This window comes from Ambystoma mexicanum, chromosome 1p (genome assembly GCF_040938575.1).
Source record: "Ambystoma mexicanum isolate Mex_15411 chromosome 1p, UKY_AmexF1_1, whole genome shotgun sequence".
NCBI classification, from domain to species: domain Eukaryota; kingdom Metazoa; phylum Chordata; class Amphibia; order Caudata; family Ambystomatidae; genus Ambystoma; species Ambystoma mexicanum.
In genome coordinates, this window is record NC_090921.1 from 100,121,077 (window position 1) to 100,139,917 (window position 18,841).

Genomic DNA, 18,841 nt, shown 5'->3' on the forward strand with positions numbered 1-18,841 from the left:
CCTTTTTTGGTGAAAACGCACACGAGTCAGATGTGTGCTTTCAGTCTGGGTGTTCAGAAAAGCAAGAATTCATAAACACATGCCATTCCCTGGCTCCCAATTGTCCTGTCTGTACACGTGGCATGAAGATAAAAAAGAAACAGCTATTGGCAGCGGTGGGATTCGAACCCACGCCTCCAAAGAGACTGGAGCCTAAATCCAGCGCCTTAGACCGCTCGGCCACGCTACCCTGCTGGTACTGAAACGAGAGCCTCTGAGACCTGTATTTTTTTAGGGATTGGCTGGTTTGGCCATTAATTCAAAATCAAAGCAAAGCATGAACTTGGATTGAATTCTAGCACTGGCTGTGCAAAGCCCGAACTGAACAATAAAGCACACTTGTCAGCCTGAAATTGAAATGTCACCTTTCGGGAGTGCTCTGTTCGACAGCAGTCTGGTAGCCTAGTGGTCAATGTCAGCACCCCTCCATCCAGCAGTCTTGAGTTCAATTCCCGGTGAGGGAGGTCAGATCTTTTCTAGGTTTTTTTTGGTTCTAAAAATGTTTGGGAAGCGAAGGTTCAGGAACATTGCCGGTAGGGAGAGTAAGCTCTTTAAAGGCATGCAATGAGATGTGTTTTTCTTTATTTCTGCATATTTCTGTAGCTAGCTGCATTCTTTCAGTCAACATCCCGCCCCATTTAGTGCTCACGTTTTTAAAGAAGTCCACCATTAGCCCGCAGTGTAAGCCTACCCGGGGCCTCCGCCGATGGTCCATGGTGTGTGGGATCCTTACTGGACCAACCCCAGCCGTAACGCAAATCTTAGCTTTGTCTCATTCGACCCCTAACTCGACCCAAGGAGCTACTGCAAACTCTTAGCCTAACACTAGCCCTAAATGAAAGACGCCTATTGTCCTCACATGTGGGATTTTGTTCTCGCTGCTAGTGCATACGAAACTTGGTTCCGACGTGTCCAGGAGTGGGAGAATTACCAGGGACCTTGCAATCTCGTGCCTGGGGGTTTCTAAGCTGGGCATAGGAGCTCCACTGGATGGAGCCAAGTGTCTTGAACTGAGTTTTTGTGATGCAGCAGGAAAAGGCGCTGCAAAAAGGAGCAACTACCAAGGCAAAGAGATGTGCATTCATTAGGGCATCGTGTCGGCAGATTTGTGGCCCTGCCAAGCACGTGTTTATTGACAGGATCGTGAACGCATGTCCGTTTTCAGTGAACAGTGATTTATGCTTTACCCTTTTTTGGTGAAAACGCACACGAGTCAGATGTGTGCTTTCAGTCTGGGTGTTCAGAAAAGCAAGAATTCATAAACACATGCCATTCCCTGGCTCCCAATTGTCCTGTCTGTACACGTGGCATGAAGATAAAAAAGAAACAGCTATTGGCAGCGGTGGGATTCGAACCCACGCCTCCAAAGAGACTGGAGCCTAAATCCAGCGCCTTAGACCGCTCGGCCACGCTACCCTGCTGGTACTGAAACGAGAGCCTCTGAGACCTGTATTTTTTTAGGGATTGGCTGGTTTGGCCATTAATTCAAAATCAAAGCAAAGCATGAACTTGGATTGAATTCTAGCACTGGCTGTGCAAAGCCCGAACTGAACAATAAAGCACACTTGTCAGCCTGAAATTGAAATGTCACCTTTCGGGAGTGCTCTGTTCGACAGCAGTCTGGTAGCCTAGTGGTCAATGTCAGCACCCCTCCATCCAGCAGTCTTGAGTTCAATTCCCGGTGAGGGAGGTCAGATCTTTTCTAGGTTTTTTTTGGTTCTAAAAATGTTTGGGAAGCGAAGGTTCAGGAACATTGCCGGTAGGGAGAGTAAGCTCTTTAAAGGCATGCAATGAGATGTGTTTTTCTTTATTTCTGCATATTTCTGTAGCTAGCTGCATTCTTTCAGTCAACATCCCGCCCCATTTAGTGCTCACGTTTTTAAAGAAGTCCACCATTAGCCCGCAGTGTAAGCCTACCCGGGGCCTCCGCCGATGGTCCATGGTGTGTGGGATCCTTACTGGACCAACCCCAGCCGTAACGCAAATCTTAGCTTTGTCTCATTCGACCCCTAACTCGACCCAAGGAGCTACTGCAAACTCTTAGCCTAACACTAGCCCTAAATGAAAGACGCCTATTGTCCTCACATGTGGGATTTTGTTCTCGCTGCTAGTGCATACGAAACTTGGTTCCGACGTGTCCAGGAGTGGGAGAATTACCAGGGACCTTGCAATCTCGTGCCTGGGGGTTTCTAAGCTGGGCATAGGAGCTCCACTGGATGGAGCCAAGTGTCTTGAACTGAGTTTTTGTGATGCAGCAGGAAAAGGCGCTGCAAAAAGGAGCAACTACCAAGGCAAAGAGATGTGCATTCATTAGGGCATCGTGTCGGCAGATTTGTGGCCCTGCCAAGCACGTGTTTATTGACAGGATCGTGAACGCATGTCCGTTTTCAGTGAACAGTGATTTATGCTTTACCCTTTTTTGGTGAAAACGCACACGAGTCAGATGTGTGCTTTCAGTCTGGGTGTTCAGAAAAGCAAGAATTCATAAACACATGCCATTCCCTGGCTCCCAATTGTCCTGTCTGTACACGTGGCATGAAGATAAAAAAGAAACAGCTATTGGCAGCGGTGGGATTCGAACCCACGCCTCCAAAGAGACTGGAGCCTAAATCCAGCGCCTTAGACCGCTCGGCCACGCTACCCTGCTGGTACTGAAACGAGAGCCTCTGAGACCTGTATTTTTTTAGGGATTGGCTGGTTTGGCCATTAATTCAAAATCAAAGCAAAGCATGAACTTGGATTGAATTCTAGCACTGGCTGTGCAAAGCCCGAACTGAACAATAAAGCACACTTGTCAGCCTGAAATTGAAATGTCACCTTTCGGGAGTGCTCTGTTCGACAGCAGTCTGGTAGCCTAGTGGTCAATGTCAGCACCCCTCCATCCAGCAGTCTTGAGTTCAATTCCCGGTGAGGGAGGTCAGATCTTTTCTAGGTTTTTTTTGGTTCTAAAAATGTTTGGGAAGCGAAGGTTCAGGAACATTGCCGGTAGGGAGAGTAAGCTCTTTAAAGGCATGCAATGAGATGTGTTTTTCTTTATTTCTGCATATTTCTGTAGCTAGCTGCATTCTTTCAGTCAACATCCCGCCCCATTTAGTGCTCACGTTTTTAAAGAAGTCCACCATTAGCCCGCAGTGTAAGCCTACCCGGGGCCTCCGCCGATGGTCCATGGTGTGTGGGATCCTTACTGGACCAACCCCAGCCGTAACGCAAATCTTAGCTTTGTCTCATTCGACCCCTAACTCGACCCAAGGAGCTACTGCAAACTCTTAGCCTAACACTAGCCCTAAATGAAAGACGCCTATTGTCCTCACATGTGGGATTTTGTTCTCGCTGCTAGTGCATACGAAACTTGGTTCCGACGTGTCCAGGAGTGGGAGAATTACCAGGGACCTTGCAATCTCGTGCCTGGGGGTTTCTAAGCTGGGCATAGGAGCTCCACTGGATGGAGCCAAGTGTCTTGAACTGAGTTTTTGTGATGCAGCAGGAAAAGGCGCTGCAAAAAGGAGCAACTACCAAGGCAAAGAGATGTGCATTCATTAGGGCATCGTGTCGGCAGATTTGTGGCCCTGCCAAGCACGTGTTTATTGACAGGATCGTGAACGCATGTCCGTTTTCAGTGAACAGTGATTTATGCTTTACCCTTTTTTGGTGAAAACGCACACGAGTCAGATGTGTGCTTTCAGTCTGGGTGTTCAGAAAAGCAAGAATTCATAAACACATGCCATTCCCTGGCTCCCAATTGTCCTGTCTGTACACGTGGCATGAAGATAAAAAAGAAACAGCTATTGGCAGCGGTGGGATTCGAACCCACGCCTCCAAAGAGACTGGAGCCTAAATCCAGCGCCTTAGACCGCTCGGCCACGCTACCCTGCTGGTACTGAAACGAGAGCCTCTGAGACCTGTATTTTTTTAGGGATTGGCTGGTTTGGCCATTAATTCAAAATCAAAGCAAAGCATGAACTTGGATTGAATTCTAGCACTGGCTGTGCAAAGCCCGAACTGAACAATAAAGCACACTTGTCAGCCTGAAATTGAAATGTCACCTTTCGGGAGTGCTCTGTTCAACAGCAGTCTGGTAGCCTAGTGGTCAATGTCAGCACCCCTCCATCCAGCAGTCTTGAGTTCAATTCCCGGTGAGGGAGGTCAGATCTTTTCTAGGTTTTTTTTGGTTCTAAAAATGTTTGGGAAGCGAAGGTTCAGGAACATTGCCGGTAGGGAGAGTAAGCTCTTTAAAGGCATGCAATGAGATGTGTTTTTCTTTATTTCTGCATATTTCTGTAGCTAGCTGCATTCTTTCAGTCAACATCCCGCCCCATTTAGTGCTCACGTTTTTAAAGAAGTCCACCATTAGCCCGCAGTGTAAGCCTACCCGGGGCCTCCGCCGATGGTCCATGGTGTGTGGGATCCTTACTGGACCAACCCCAGCCGTAACGCAAATCTTAGCTTTGTCTCATTCGACCCCTAACTCGACCCAAGGAGCTACTGCAAACTCTTAGCCTAACACTAGCCCTAAATGAAAGACGCCTATTGTCCTCACATGTGGGATTTTGTTCTCGCTGCTAGTGCATACGAAACTTGGTTCCGACGTGTCCAGGAGTGGGAGAATTACCAGGGACCTTGCAATCTCGTGCCTGGGGGTTTCTAAGCTGGGCATAGGAGCTCCACTGGATGGAGCCAAGTGTCTTGAACTGAGTTTTTGTGATGCAGCAGGAAAAGGCGCTGCAAAAAGGAGCAACTACCAAGGCAAAGAGATGTGCATTCATTAGGGCATCGTGTCGGCAGATTTGTGGCCCTGCCAAGCACGTGTTTATTGACAGGATCGTGAACGCATGTCCGTTTTCAGTGAACAGTGATTTATGCTTTACCCTTTTTTGGTGAAAACGCACACGAGTCAGATGTGTGCTTTCAGTCTGGGTGTTCAGAAAAGCAAGAATTCATAAACACATGCCATTCCCTGGCTCCCAATTGTCCTGTCTGTACACGTGGCATGAAGATAAAAAAGAAACAGCTATTGGCAGCGGTGGGATTCGAACCCACGCCTCCAAAGAGACTGGAGCCTAAATCCAGCGCCTTAGACCGCTCGGCCACGCTACCCTGCTGGTACTGAAACGAGAGCCTCTGAGACCTGTATTTTTTTAGGGATTGGCTGGTTTGGCCATTAATTCAAAATCAAAGCAAAGCATGAACTTGGATTGAATTCTAGCACTGGCTCTGCAAAGCCCGAACTGAACAATAAAGCACACTTGTCAGCCTGAAATTGAAATGTCACCTTTCGGGAGTGCTCTGTTCAACAGCAGTCTGGTAGCCTAGTGGTCAATGTCAGCACCCCTCCATCCAGCAGTCTTGAGTTCAATTCCCGGTGAGGGAGGTCAGATCTTTTCTAGGTTTTTTTTGGTTCTAAAAATGTTTGGGAAGCGAAGGTTCAGGAACATTGCCGGTAGGGAGAGTAAGCTCTTTAAAGGCATGCAATGAGATGTGTTTTTCTTTATTTCTGCATATTTCTGTAGCTAGCTGCATTCTTTCAGTCAACATCCCGCCCCATTTAGTGCTCACGTTTTTAAAGAAGTCCACCATTAGCCCGCAGTGTAAGCCTACCCGGGGCCTCCGCCGATGGTCCATGGTGTGTGGGATCCTTACTGGACCAACCCCAGCCGTAACGCAAATCTTAGCTTTGTCTCATTCGACCCCTAACTCGACCCAAGGAGCTACTGCAAACTCTTAGCCTAACACTAGCCCTAAATGAAAGACGCCTATTGTCCTCACATGTGGGATTTTGTTCTCGCTGCTAGTGCATACGAAACTTGGTTCCGACGTGTCCAGGAGTGGGAGAATTACCAGGGACCTTGCAATCTCGTGCCTGGGGGTTTCTAAGCTGGGCATAGGAGCTCCACTGGATGGAGCCAAGTGTCTTGAACTGAGTTTTTGTGATGCAGCAGGAAAAGGCGCTGCAAAAAGGAGCAACTACCAAGGCAAAGAGATGTGCATTCATTAGGGCATCGTGTCGGCAGATTTGTGGCCCTGCCAAGCACGTGTTTATTGACAGGATCGTGAACGCATGTCCGTTTTCAGTGAACAGTGATTTATGCTTTACCCTTTTTTGGTGAAAACGCACACGAGTCAGATGTGTGCTTTCAGTCTGGGTGTTCAGAAAAGCAAGAATTCATAAACACATGCCATTCCCTGGCTCCCAATTGTCCTGTCTGTACACGTGGCATGAAGATAAAAAAGAAACAGCTATTGGCAGCGGTGGGATTCGAACCCACGCCTCCAAAGAGACTGGAGCCTAAATCCAGCGCCTTAGACCGCTCGGCCACGCTACCCTGCTGGTACTGAAACGAGAGCCTCTGAGACCTGTATTTTTTTAGGGATTGGCTGGTTTGGCCATTAATTCAAAATCAAAGCAAAGCATGAACTTGGATTGAATTCTAGCACTGGCTGTGCAAAGCCCGAACTGAACAATAAAGCACACTTGTCAGCCTGAAATTGAAATGTCACCTTTCGGGAGTGCTCTGTTCGACAGCAGTCTGGTAGCCTAGTGGTCAATGTCAGCACCCCTCCATCCAGCAGTCTTGAGTTCAATTCCCGGTGAGGGAGGTCAGATCTTTTCTAGGTTTTTTTTGGTTCTAAAAATGTTTGGGAAGCGAAGGTTCAGGAACATTGCCGGTAGGGAGAGTAAGCTCTTTAAAGGCATGCAATGAGATGTGTTTTTCTTTATTTCTGCATATTTCTGTAGCTAGCTGCATTCTTTCAGTCAACATCCCGCCCCATTTAGTGCTCACGTTTTTAAAGAAGTCCACCATTAGCCCGCAGTGTAAGCCTACCCGGGGCCTCCGCCGATGGTCCATGGTGTGTGGGATCCTTACTGGACCAACCCCAGCCGTAACGCAAATCTTAGCTTTGTCTCATTCGACCCCTAACTCGACCCAAGGAGCTACTGCAAACTCTTAGCCTAACACTAGCCCTAAATGAAAGACGCCTATTGTCCTCACATGTGGGATTTTGTTCTCGCTGCTAGTGCATACGAAACTTGGTTCCGACGTGTCCAGGAGTGGGAGAATTACCAGGGACCTTGCAATCTCGTGCCTGGGGGTTTCTAAGCTGGGCATAGGAGCTCCACTGGATGGAGCCAAGTGTCTTGAACTGAGTTTTTGTGATGCAGCAGGAAAAGGCGCTGCAAAAAGGAGCAACTACCAAGGCAAAGAGATGTGCATTCATTAGGGCATCGTGTCGGCAGATTTGTGGCCCTGCCAAGCACGTGTTTATTGACAGGATCGTGAACGCATGTCCGTTTTCAGTGAACAGTGATTTATGCTTTACCCTTTTTTGGTGAAAACGCACACGAGTCAGATGTGTGCTTTCAGTCTGGGTGTTCAGAAAAGCAAGAATTCATAAACACATGCCATTCCCTGGCTCCCAATTGTCCTGTCTGTACACGTGGCATGAAGATAAAAAAGAAACAGCTATTGGCAGCGGTGGGATTCGAACCCACGCCTCCAAAGAGACTGGAGCCTAAATCCAGCGCCTTAGACCGCTCGGCCACGCTACCCTGCTGGTACTGAAACGAGAGCCTCTGAGACCTGTATTTTTTTAGGGATTGGCTGGTTTGGCCATTAATTCAAAATCAAAGCAAAGCATGAACTTGGATTGAATTCTAGCACTGGCTGTGCAAAGCCCGAACTGAACAATAAAGCACACTTGTCAGCCTGAAATTGAAATGTCACCTTTCGGGAGTGCTCTGTTCAACAGCAGTCTGGTAGCCTAGTGGTCAATGTCAGCACCCCTCCATCCAGCAGTCTTGAGTTCAATTCCCAGTGAGGGAGGTCAGATCTTTTCTAGGTTTTTTTTGGTTCTAAAAATGTTTGGGAAGCGAAGGTTCAGGAACATTGCCGGTAGGGAGAGTAAGCTCTTTAAAGGCATGCAATGAGATGTGTTTTTCTTTATTTCTGCATATTTCTGTAGCTAGCTGCATTCTTTCAGTCAACATCCCGCCCCATTTAGTGCTCACGTTTTTAAAGAAGTCCACCATTAGCCCGCAGTGTAAGCCTACCCGGGGCCTCCGCCGATGGTCCATGGTGTGTGGGATCCTTACTGGACCAACCCCAGCCGTAACGCAAATCTTAGCTTTGTCTCATTCGACCCCTAACTCGACCCAAGGAGCTACTGCAAACTCTTAGCCTAACACTAGCCCTAAATGAAAGACGCCTATTGTCCTCACATGTGGGATTTTGTTCTCGCTGCTAGTGCATACGAAACTTGGTTCCGACGTGTCCAGGAGTGGGAGAATTACCAGGGACCTTGCAATCTCGTGCCTGGGGGTTTCTAAGCTGGGCATAGGAGCTCCACTGGATGGAGCCAAGTGTCTTGAACTGAGTTTTTGTGATGCAGCAGGAAAAGGCGCTGCAAAAAGGAGCAACTACCAAGGCAAAGAGATGTGCATTCATTAGGGCATCGTGTCGGCAGATTTGTGGCCCTGCCAAGCACGTGTTTATTGACAGGATCGTGAACGCATGTCCGTTTTCAGTGAACAGTGATTTATGCTTTACCCTTTTTTGGTGAAAACGCACACGAGTCAGATGTGTGCTTTCAGTCTGGGTGTTCAGAAAAGCAAGAATTCATAAACACATGCCATTCCCTGGCTCCCAATTGTCCTGTCTGTACACGTGGCATGAAGATAAAAAAGAAACAGCTATTGGCAGCGGTGGGATTCGAACCCACGCCTCCAAAGAGACTGGAGCCTAAATCCAGCGCCTTAGACCGCTCGGCCACGCTACCCTGCTGGTACTGAAACGAGAGCCTCTGAGACCTGTATTTTTTTAGGGATTGGCTGGTTTGGCCATTAATTCAAAATCAAAGCAAAGCATGAACTTGGATTGAATTCTAGCACTGGCTGTGCAAAGCCCGAACTGAACAATAAAGCACACTTGTCAGCCTGAAATTGAAATGTCACCTTTCGGGAGTGCTCTGTTCGACAGCAGTCTGGTAGCCTAGTGGTCAATGTCAGCACCCCTCCATCCAGCAGTCTTGAGTTCAATTCCCGGTGAGGGAGGTCAGATCTTTTCTAGGTTTTTTTTGGTTCTAAAAATGTTTGGGAAGCGAAGGTTCAGGAACATTGCCGGTAGGGAGAGTAAGCTCTTTAAAGGCATGCAATGAGATGTGTTTTTCTTTATTTCTGCATATTTCTGTAGCTAGCTGCATTCTTTCAGTCAACATCCCGCCCCATTTAGTGCTCACGTTTTTAAAGAAGTCCACCATTAGCCCGCAGTGTAAGCCTACCCGGGGCCTCCGCCGATGGTCCATGGTGTGTGGGATCCTTACTGGACCAACCCCAGCCGTAACGCAAATCTTAGCTTTGTCTCATTCGACCCCTAACTCGACCCAAGGAGCTACTGCAAACTCTTAGCCTAACACTAGCCCTAAATGAAAGACGCCTATTGTCCTCACATGTGGGATTTTGTTCTCGCTGCTAGTGCATACGAAACTTGGTTCCGACGTGTCCAGGAGTGGGAGAATTACCAGGGACCTTGCAATCTCGTGCCTGGGGGTTTCTAAGCTGGGCATAGGAGCTCCACTGGATGGAGCCAAGTGTCTTGAACTGAGTTTTTGTGATGCAGCAGGAAAAGGCGCTGCAAAAAGGAGCAACTACCAAGGCAAAGAGATGTGCATTCATTAGGGCATCGTGTCGGCAGATTTGTGGCCCTGCCAAGCACGTGTTTATTGACAGGATCGTGAACGCATGTCCGTTTTCAGTGAACAGTGATTTATGCTTTACCCTTTTTTGGTGAAAACGCACACGAGTCAGATGTGTGCTTTCAGTCTGGGTGTTCAGAAAAGCAAGAATTCATAAACACATGCCATTCCCTGGCTCCCAATTGTCCTGTCTGTACACGTGGCATGAAGATAAAAAAGAAACAGCTATTGGCAGCGGTGGGATTCGAACCCACGCCTCCAAAGAGACTGGAGCCTAAATCCAGCGCCTTAGACCGCTCGGCCACGCTACCCTGCTGGTACTGAAACGAGAGCCTCTGAGACCTGTATTTTTTTAGGGATTGGCTGGTTTGGCCATTAATTCAAAATCAAAGCAAAGCATGAACTTGGATTGAATTCTAGCACTGGCTGTGCAAAGCCCGAACTGAACAATAAAGCACACTTGTCAGCCTGAAATTGAAATGTCACCTTTCGGGAGTGCTCTGTTCGACAGCAGTCTGGTAGCCTAGTGGTCAATGTCAGCACCCCTCCATCCAGCAGTCTTGAGTTCAATTCCCGGTGAGGGAGGTCAGATCTTTTCTAGGTTTTTTTTGGTTCTAAAAATGTTTGGGAAGCGAAGGTTCAGGAACATTGCCGGTAGGGAGAGTAAGCTCTTTAAAGGCATGCAATGAGATGTGTTTTTCTTTATTTCTGCATATTTCTGTAGCTAGCTGCATTCTTTCAGTCAACATCCCGCCCCATTTAGTGCTCACGTTTTTAAAGAAGTCCACCATTAGCCCGCAGTGTAAGCCTACCCGGGGCCTCCGCCGATGGTCCATGGTGTGTGGGATCCTTACTGGACCAACCCCAGCCGTAACGCAAATCTTAGCTTTGTCTCATTCGACCCCTAACTCGACCCAAGGAGCTACTGCAAACTCTTAGCCTAACACTAGCCCTAAATGAAAGACGCCTATTGTCCTCACATGTGGGATTTTGTTCTCGCTGCTAGTGCATACGAAACTTGGTTCCGACGTGTCCAGGAGTGGGAGAATTACCAGGGACCTTGCAATCTCGTGCCTGGGGGTTTCTAAGCTGGGCATAGGAGCTCCACTGGATGGAGCCAAGTGTCTTGAACTGAGTTTTTGTGATGCAGCAGGAAAAGGCGCTGCAAAAAGGAGCAACTACCAAGGCAAAGAGATGTGCATTCATTAGGGCATCGTGTCGGCAGATTTCTGGCCCTGCCAAGCACGTGTTTATTGACAGGATCGTGAACGCATGTCCGTTTTCAGTGAACAGTGATTTATGCTTTACCCTTTTTTGGTGAAAACGCACACGAGTCAGATGTGTGCTTTCAGTCTGGGTGTTCAGAAAAGCAAGAATTCATAAACACATGCCATTCCCTGGCTCCCAATTGTCCTGTCTGTACACGTGGCATGAAGATAAAAAAGAAACAGCTATTGGCAGCGGTGGGATTCGAACCCACGCCTCCAAAGAGACTGGAGCCTAAATCCAGCGCCTTAGACCGCTCGGCCACGCTACCCTGCTGGTACTGAAACGAGAGCCTCTGAGACCTGTATTTTTTTAGGGATTGGCTGGTTTGGCCATTAATTCAAAATCAAAGCAAAGCATGAACTTGGATTGAATTCTAGCACTGGCTGTGCAAAGCCCGAACTGAACAATAAAGCACACTTGTCAGCCTGAAATTGAAATGTCACCTTTCGGGAGTGCTCTGTTCAACAGCAGTCTGGTAGCCTAGTGGTCAATGTCAGCACCCCTCCATCCAGCAGTCTTGAGTTCAATTCCCGGTGAGGGAGGTCAGATCTTTTCTAGGTTTTTTTTGGTTCTAAAAATGTTTGGGAAGCGAAGGTTCAGGAACATTGCCGGTAGGGAGAGTAAGCTCTTTAAAGGCATGCAATGAGATGTGTTTTTCTTTATTTCTGCATATTTCTGTAGCTAGCTGCATTCTTTCAGTCAACATCCCGCCCCATTTAGTGCTCACGTTTTTAAAGAAGTCCACCATTAGCCCGCAGTGTAAGCCTACCCGGGGCCTCCGCCGATGGTCCATGGTGTGTGGGATCCTTACTGGACCAACCCCAGCCGTAACGCAAATCTTAGCTTTGTCTCATTCGACCCCTAACTCGACCCAAGGAGCTACTGCAAACTCTTAGCCTAACACTAGCCCTAAATGAAAGACGCCTATTGTCCTCACATGTGGGATTTTGTTCTCGCTGCTAGTGCATACGAAACTTGGTTCCGACGTGTCCAGGAGTGGGAGAATTACCAGGGACCTTGCAATCTCGTGCCTGGGGGTTTCTAAGCTGGGCATAGGAGCTCCACTGGATGGAGCCAAGTGTCTTGAACTGAGTTTTTGTGATGCAGCAGGAAAAGGCGCTGCAAAAAGGAGCAACTACCAAGGCAAAGAGATGTGCATTCATTAGGGCATCGTGTCGGCAGATTTGTGGCCCTGCCAAGCACGTGTTTATTGACAGGATCGTGAACGCATGTCCGTTTTCAGTGAACAGTGATTTATGCTTTACCCTTTTTTGGTGAAAACGCACACGAGTCAGATGTGTGCTTTCAGTCTGGGTGTTCAGAAAAGCAAGAATTCATAAACACATGCCATTCCCTGGCTCCCAATTGTCCTGTCTGTACACGTGGCATGAAGATAAAAAAGAAACAGCTATTGGCAGCGGTGGGATTCGAACCCACGCCTCCAAAGAGACTGGAGCCTAAATCCAGCGCCTTAGACCGCTCGGCCACGCTACCCTGCTGGTACTGAAACGAGAGCCTCTGAGACCTGTATTTTTTTAGGGATTGGCTGGTTTGGCCATTAATTCAAAATCAAAGCAAAGCATGAACTTGGATTGAATTCTAGCACTGGCTGTGCAAAGCCCGAACTGAACAATAAAGCACACTTGTCAGCCTGAAATTGAAATGTCACCTTTCGGGAGTGCTCTGTTCAACAGCAGTCTGGTAGCCTAGTGGTCAATGTCAGCACCCCTCCATCCAGCAGTCTTGAGTTCAATTCCCGGTGAGGGAGGTCAGATCTTTTCTAGGTTTTTTTTGGTTCTAAAAATGTTTGGGAAGCGAAGGTTCAGGAACATTGCCGGTAGGGAGAGTAAGCTCTTTAAAGGCATGCAATGAGATGTGTTTTTCTTTATTTCTGCATATTTCTGTAGCTAGCTGCATTCTTTCAGTCAACATCCCGCCCCATTTAGTGCTCACGTTTTTAAAGAAGTCCACCATTAGCCCGCAGTGTAAGCCTACCCGGGGCCTCCGCCGATGGTCCATGGTGTGTGGGATCCTTACTGGACCAACCCCAGCCGTAACGCAAATCTTAGCTTTGTCTCATTCGACCCCTAACTCGACCCAAGGAGCTACTGCAAACTCTTAGCCTAACACTAGCCCTAAATGAAAGACGCCTATTGTCCTCACATGTGGGATTTTGTTCTCGCTGCTAGTGCATACGAAACTTGGTTCCGACGTGTCCAGGAGTGGGAGAATTACCAGGGACCTTGCAATCTCGTGCCTGGGGGTTTCTAAGCTGGGCATAGGAGCTCCACTGGATGGAGCCAAGTGTCTTGAACTGAGTTTTTGTGATGCAGCAGGAAAAGGCGCTGCAAAAAGGAGCAACTACCAAGGCAAAGAGATGTGCATTCATTAGGGCATCGTGTCGGCAGATTTGTGGCCCTGCCAAGCACGTGTTTATTGACAGGATCGTGAACGCATGTCCGTTTTCAGTGAACAGTGATTTATGCTTTACCCTTTTTTGGTGAAAACGCACACGAGTCAGATGTGTGCTTTCAGTCTGGGTGTTCAGAAAAGCAAGAATTCATAAACACATGCCATTCCCTGGCTCCCAATTGTCCTGTCTGTACACGTGGCATGAAGATAAAAAAGAAACAGCTATTGGCAGCGGTGGGATTCGAACCCACGCCTCCAAAGAGACTGGAGCCTAAATCCAGCGCCTTAGACCGCTCGGCCACGCTACCCTGCTGGTACTGAAACGAGAGCCTCTGAGACCTGTATTTTTTTAGGGATTGGCTGGTTTGGCCATTAATTCAAAATCAAAGCAAAGCATGAACTTGGATTGAATTCTAGCACTGGCTGTGCAAAGCCCGAACTGAACAATAAAGCACACTTGTCAGCCTGAAATTGAAATGTCACCTTTCGGGAGTGCTCTGTTCAACAGCAGTCTGGTAGCCTAGTGGTCAATGTCAGCACCCCTCCATCCAGCAGTCTTGAGTTCAATTCCCGGTGAGGGAGGTCAGATCTTTTCTAGGTTTTTTTTGGTTCTAAAAATGTTTGGGAAGCGAAGGTTCAGGAACATTGCCGGTAGGGAGAGTAAGCTCTTTAAAGGCATGCAATGAGATGTGTTTTTCTTTATTTCTGCATATTTCTGTAGCTAGCTGCATTCTTTCAGTCAACATCCCGCCCCATTTAGTGCTCACGTTTTTAAAGAAGTCCACCATTAGCCCGCAGTGTAAGCCTACCCGGGGCCTCCGCCGATGGTCCATGGTGTGTGGGATCCTTACTGGACCAACCCCAGCCGTAACGCAAATCTTAGCTTTGTCTCATTCGACCCCTAACTCGACCCAAGGAGCTACTGCAAACTCTTAGCCTAACACTAGCCCTAAATGAAAGACGCCTATTGTCCTCACATGTGGGATTTTGTTCTCGCTGCTAGTGCATACGAAACTTGGTTCCGACGTGTCCAGGAGTGGGAGAATTACCAGGGACCTTGCAATCTCGTGCCTGGGGGTTTCTAAGCTGGGCATAGGAGCTCCACTGGATGGAGCCAAGTGTCTTGAACTGAGTTTTTGTGATGCAGCAGGAAAAGGCGCTGCAAAAAGGAGCAACTACCAAGGCAAAGAGATGTGCATTCATTAGGGCATCGTGTCGGCAGATTTGTGGCCCTGCCAAGCACGTGTTTATTGACAGGATCGTGAACGCATGTCCGTTTTCAGTGAACAGTGATTTATGCTTTACCCTTTTTTGGTGAAAACGCACACGAGTCAGATGTGTGCTTTCAGTCTGGGTGTTCAGAAAAGCAAGAATTCATAAACACATGCCATTCCCTGGCTCCCAATTGTCCTGTCTGTACACGTGGCATGAAGATAAAAAAGAAACAGCTATTGGCAGCGGTGGGATTCGAACCCACGCCTCCAAAGAGACTGGAGCCTAAATCCAGCGCCTTAGACCGCTCGGCCACGCTACCCTGCTGGTACTGAAACGAGAGCCTCTGAGACCTGTATTTTTTTAGGGATTGGCTGGTTTGGCCATTAATTCAAAATCAAAGCAAAGCATGAACTTGGATTGAATTCTAGCACTGGCTGTGCAAAGCCCGAACTGAACAATAAAGCACACTTGTCAGCCTGAAATTGAAATGTCACCTTTCGGGAGTGCTCTGTTCGACAGCAGTCTGGTAGCCTAGTGGTCAATGTCAGCACCCCTCCATCCAGCAGTCTTGAGTTCAATTCCCGGTGAGGGAGGTCAGATCTTTTCTAGGTTTTTTTTGGTTCTAAAAATGTTTGGGAAGCGAAGGTTCAGGAACATTGCCGGTAGGGAGAGTAAGCTCTTTAAAGGCATGCAATGAGATGTGTTTTTCTTTATTTCTGCATATTTCTGTAGCTAGCTGCATTCTTTCAGTCAACATCCCGCCCCATTTAGTGCTCACGTTTTTAAAGAAGTCCACCATTAGCCCGCAGTGTAAGCCTACCCGGGGCCTCCGCCGATGGTCCATGGTGTGTGGGATCCTTACTGGACCAACCCCAGCCGTAACGCAAATCTTAGCTTTGTCTCATTCGACCCCTAACTCGACCCAAGGAGCTACTGCAAACTCTTAGCCTAACACTAGCCCTAAATGAAAGACGCCTATTGTCCTCACATGTGGGATTTTGTTCTCGCTGCTAGTGCATACGAAACTTGGTTCCGACGTGTCCAGGAGTGGGAGAATTACCAGGGACCTTGCAATCTCGTGCCTGGGGGTTTCTAAGCTGGGCATAGGAGCTCCACTGGATGGAGCCAAGTGTCTTGAACTGAGTTTTTGTGATGCAGCAGGAAAAGGCGCTGCAAAAAGGAGCAACTACCAAGGCAAAGAGATGTGCATTCATTAGGGCATCGTGTCGGCAGATTTGTGGCCCTGCCAAGCACGTGTTTATTGACAGGATCGTGAACGCATGTCCGTTTTCAGTGAACAGTGATTTATGCTTTACCCTTTTTTGGTGAAAACGCACACGAGTCAGATGTGTGCTTTCAGTCTGGGTGTTCAGAAAAGCAAGAATTCATAAACACATGCCATTCCCTGGCTCCCAATTGTCCTGTCTGTACACGTGGCATGAAGATAAAAAAGAAACAGCTATTGGCAGCGGTGGGATTCGAACCCACGCCTCCAAAGAGACTGGAGCCTAAATCCAGCGCCTTAGACCGCTCGGCCACGCTACCCTGCTGGTACTGAAACGAGAGCCTCTGAGACCTGTATTTTTTTAGGGATTGGCTGGTTTGGCCATTAATTCAAAATCAAAGCAAAGCATGAACTTGGATTGAATTCTAGCACTGGCTGTGCAAAGCCCGAACTGAACAATAAAGCACACTTGTCAGCCTGAAATTGAAATGTCACCTTTCGGGAGTGCTCTGTTCAACAGCAGTCTGGTAGCCTAGTGGTCAATGTCAGCACCCCTCCATCCAGCAGTCTTGAGTTCAATTCCCGGTGAGGGAGGTCAGATCTTTTCTAGGTTTTTTTTGGTTCTAAAAATGTTTGGGAAGCGAAGGTTCAGGAACATTGCCGGTAGGGAGAGTAAGCTCTTTAAAGGCATGCAATGAGATGTGTTTTTCTTTATTTCTGCATATTTCTGTAGCTAGCTGCATTCTTTCAGTCAACATCCCGCCCCATTTAGTGCTCACGTTTTTAAAGAAGTCCACCATTAGCCCGCAGTGTAAGCCTACCCGGGGCCTCCGCCGATGGTCCATGGTGTGTGGGATCCTTACTGGACCAACCCCAGCCGTAACGCAAATCTTAGCTTTGTCTCATTCGACCCCTAACTCGACCCAAGGAGCTACTGCAAACTCTTAGCCTAACACTAGCCCTAAATGAAAGACGCCTATTGTCCTCACATGTGGGATTTTGTTCTCGCTGCTAGTGCATACGAAACTTGGTTCCGACGTGTCCAGGAGTGGGAGAATTACCAGGGACCTTGCAATCTCGTGCCTGGGGGTTTCTAAGCTGGGCATAGGAGCTCCACTGGATGGAGCCAAGTGTCTTGAACTGAGTTTTTGTGATGCAGCAGGAAAAGGCGCTGCAAAAAGGAGCAACTACCAAGGCAAAGAGATGTGCATTCATTAGGGCATCGTGTCGGCAGATTTGTGGCCCTGCCAAGCACGTGTTTATTGACAGGATCGTGAACGCATGTCCGTTTTCAGTGAACAGTGATTTATGCTTTACCCTTTTTTGGTGAAAACGCACACGAGTCAGATGTGTGCTTTCAGTCTGGGTGTTCAGAAAAGCAAGAATTCATAAACACATGCCATTCCCTGGCTCCCAATTGTCCTGTCTGTACACGTGGCATGAAGATAAAAAAGAAACAGCTATTGGCAGCGGTGGGATTCGAACCCACGCCTCCAAAGAGACTGGAGCCTAAATCCAGCGCCTTAGACCGCTCGGCCACGCTACCCTGCTGGTACTGAAACGAGAGCCTCTGAGACCTGTATTTTTTTAGGGATTGGCTGGTTTGGCCATTAATTCAAAATCAAAGCAAAGCATGAACTTGGATTGAATTCTAGCACTGGCTGTGCAAAGCCCGAACTGAACAATAAAGCACACTTGTCAGCCTGAAATTGAAATGTCACCTTTCGGGAGTGCTCTGTTCGACAGCAGTCTGGTAGCCTAGTGGTCAATGTCAGCACCCCTCCATCCAGCAGTCTTGAGTTCAATTCCCGGTGAGGGAGGTCAGATCTTTTCTAGGTTTTTTTTGGTTCTAAAAATGTTTGGGAAGCGAAGGTTCAGGAACATTGCCGGTAGGGAGAGTAAGCTCTTTAAAGGCATGCAATGAGATGTGTTTTTCTTTATTTCTGCATATTTCTGTAGCTAGCTGCATTCTTTCAGTCAACATCCCGCCCCATTTAGTGCTCACGTTTTTAAAGAAGTCCACCATTAGCCCGCAGTGTAAGCCTACCCGGGGCCTCCGCCGATGGTCCATGGTGTGTGGGATCCTTACTGGACCAACCCCAGCCGTAACGCAAATCTTAGCTTTGTCTCATTCGACCCCTAACTCGACCCAAGGAGCTACTGCAAACTCTTAGCCTAACACTAGCCCTAAATGAAAGACGCCTATTGTCCTCACATGTGGGATTTTGTTCTCGCTGCTAGTGCATACGAAACTTGGTTCCGACGTGTCCAGGAGTGGGAGAATTACCAGGGACCTTGCAATCTCGTGCCTGGGGGTTTCTAAGCTGGGCATAGGAGCTCCACTGGATGGAGCCAAGTGTCTTGAACTGAGTTTTTGTGATGCAGCAGGAAAAGGCGCTGCAAAAAGGAGCAACTACCAAGGCAAAGAGATGTGCATTCATTAGGGCATCGTGTCGGCAGATTTGTGGCCCTGCCAAGCACGTGTTTATTGACAGGATCGTGAACGCATGTCCGTTTTCAGTGAACAGTGATTTATGCTTTACCCTTTTTTGGTGAAAACGCACACGAGTCAGATGTGTGCTTTCAGTCTGGGTGTTCAGAAAAGCAAGAATTCATAAACACATGCCATTCCCTGGCTCCCAATTGTCCTGTCTGTACACGTGGCATGAAGATAAAAAAGAAACAGCTATTGGCAGCGGTGGGATTCGAACCCACGCCTCCAAAGAGACTGGAGCCTAAATCCAGCGCCTTAGACCGCTCGGCCACGCTACCCTGCTGGTACTGAAACGAGAGCCTCTGAGACCTGTATTTTTTTAGGGATTGGCTGGTTTGGCCATTAATTCAAAATCAAAGCAAAGCATGAACTTGGATTGAATTCTAGCACTGGCTGTGCAAAGCCCGAACTGAACAATAAAGCACACTTGTCAGCCTGAAATTGAAATGTCACCTTTCGGGAGTGCTCTGTTCGACAGCAGTCTGGTAGCCTAGTGGTCA

General features: G+C 48.0%; 16 non-coding genes across 16 annotated transcripts; all 16 read right to left on the reverse strand.

Moving 5' to 3' along the window:
• Nucleotides 1-147: 147 nt before the first annotated feature.
• TRNAL-UAG (transfer RNA leucine (anticodon UAG)) lies at nt 148-229 on the reverse strand. Its single transcript has one exon. It is a non-coding gene; the product is annotated as a tRNA-Leu (tRNA).
• A 1,144-nt stretch (nt 230-1,373) lies between these two features.
• On the reverse strand, nt 1,374-1,455 carry TRNAL-UAG (transfer RNA leucine (anticodon UAG)). Its single transcript has one exon. It is a non-coding gene; the product is annotated as a tRNA-Leu (tRNA).
• A 1,144-nt stretch (nt 1,456-2,599) lies between these two features.
• Nucleotides 2,600-2,681, reverse strand: TRNAL-UAG (transfer RNA leucine (anticodon UAG)). The gene has a single exon. It is a non-coding gene; the product is annotated as a tRNA-Leu (tRNA).
• Nucleotides 2,682-3,825: 1,144 nt separating this feature from the next.
• On the reverse strand, nt 3,826-3,907 carry TRNAL-UAG (transfer RNA leucine (anticodon UAG)). Its single transcript has one exon. It is a non-coding gene; the product is annotated as a tRNA-Leu (tRNA).
• Nucleotides 3,908-5,051: 1,144 nt separating this feature from the next.
• Nucleotides 5,052-5,133, reverse strand: TRNAL-UAG (transfer RNA leucine (anticodon UAG)). The gene has a single exon. It is a non-coding gene; the product is annotated as a tRNA-Leu (tRNA).
• A 1,144-nt stretch (nt 5,134-6,277) lies between these two features.
• Nucleotides 6,278-6,359, reverse strand: TRNAL-UAG (transfer RNA leucine (anticodon UAG)). Its single transcript has one exon. It is a non-coding gene; the product is annotated as a tRNA-Leu (tRNA).
• A 1,144-nt stretch (nt 6,360-7,503) lies between these two features.
• On the reverse strand, nt 7,504-7,585 carry TRNAL-UAG (transfer RNA leucine (anticodon UAG)). The gene has a single exon. It is a non-coding gene; the product is annotated as a tRNA-Leu (tRNA).
• Nucleotides 7,586-8,729: 1,144 nt separating this feature from the next.
• On the reverse strand, nt 8,730-8,811 carry TRNAL-UAG (transfer RNA leucine (anticodon UAG)). The gene has a single exon. It is a non-coding gene; the product is annotated as a tRNA-Leu (tRNA).
• Nucleotides 8,812-9,955: 1,144 nt separating this feature from the next.
• Nucleotides 9,956-10,037, reverse strand: TRNAL-UAG (transfer RNA leucine (anticodon UAG)). Its single transcript has one exon. It is a non-coding gene; the product is annotated as a tRNA-Leu (tRNA).
• Nucleotides 10,038-11,181: 1,144 nt separating this feature from the next.
• On the reverse strand, nt 11,182-11,263 carry TRNAL-UAG (transfer RNA leucine (anticodon UAG)). Its single transcript has one exon. It is a non-coding gene; the product is annotated as a tRNA-Leu (tRNA).
• A 1,144-nt stretch (nt 11,264-12,407) lies between these two features.
• TRNAL-UAG (transfer RNA leucine (anticodon UAG)) lies at nt 12,408-12,489 on the reverse strand. Its single transcript has one exon. It is a non-coding gene; the product is annotated as a tRNA-Leu (tRNA).
• Nucleotides 12,490-13,633: 1,144 nt separating this feature from the next.
• TRNAL-UAG (transfer RNA leucine (anticodon UAG)) lies at nt 13,634-13,715 on the reverse strand. Its single transcript has one exon. It is a non-coding gene; the product is annotated as a tRNA-Leu (tRNA).
• Nucleotides 13,716-14,859: 1,144 nt separating this feature from the next.
• On the reverse strand, nt 14,860-14,941 carry TRNAL-UAG (transfer RNA leucine (anticodon UAG)). Its single transcript has one exon. It is a non-coding gene; the product is annotated as a tRNA-Leu (tRNA).
• A 1,144-nt stretch (nt 14,942-16,085) lies between these two features.
• Nucleotides 16,086-16,167, reverse strand: TRNAL-UAG (transfer RNA leucine (anticodon UAG)). The gene has a single exon. It is a non-coding gene; the product is annotated as a tRNA-Leu (tRNA).
• Nucleotides 16,168-17,311: 1,144 nt separating this feature from the next.
• Nucleotides 17,312-17,393, reverse strand: TRNAL-UAG (transfer RNA leucine (anticodon UAG)). Its single transcript has one exon. It is a non-coding gene; the product is annotated as a tRNA-Leu (tRNA).
• Nucleotides 17,394-18,537: 1,144 nt separating this feature from the next.
• TRNAL-UAG (transfer RNA leucine (anticodon UAG)) lies at nt 18,538-18,619 on the reverse strand. The gene has a single exon. It is a non-coding gene; the product is annotated as a tRNA-Leu (tRNA).
• Nucleotides 18,620-18,841: the final 222 nt, after the last annotated feature.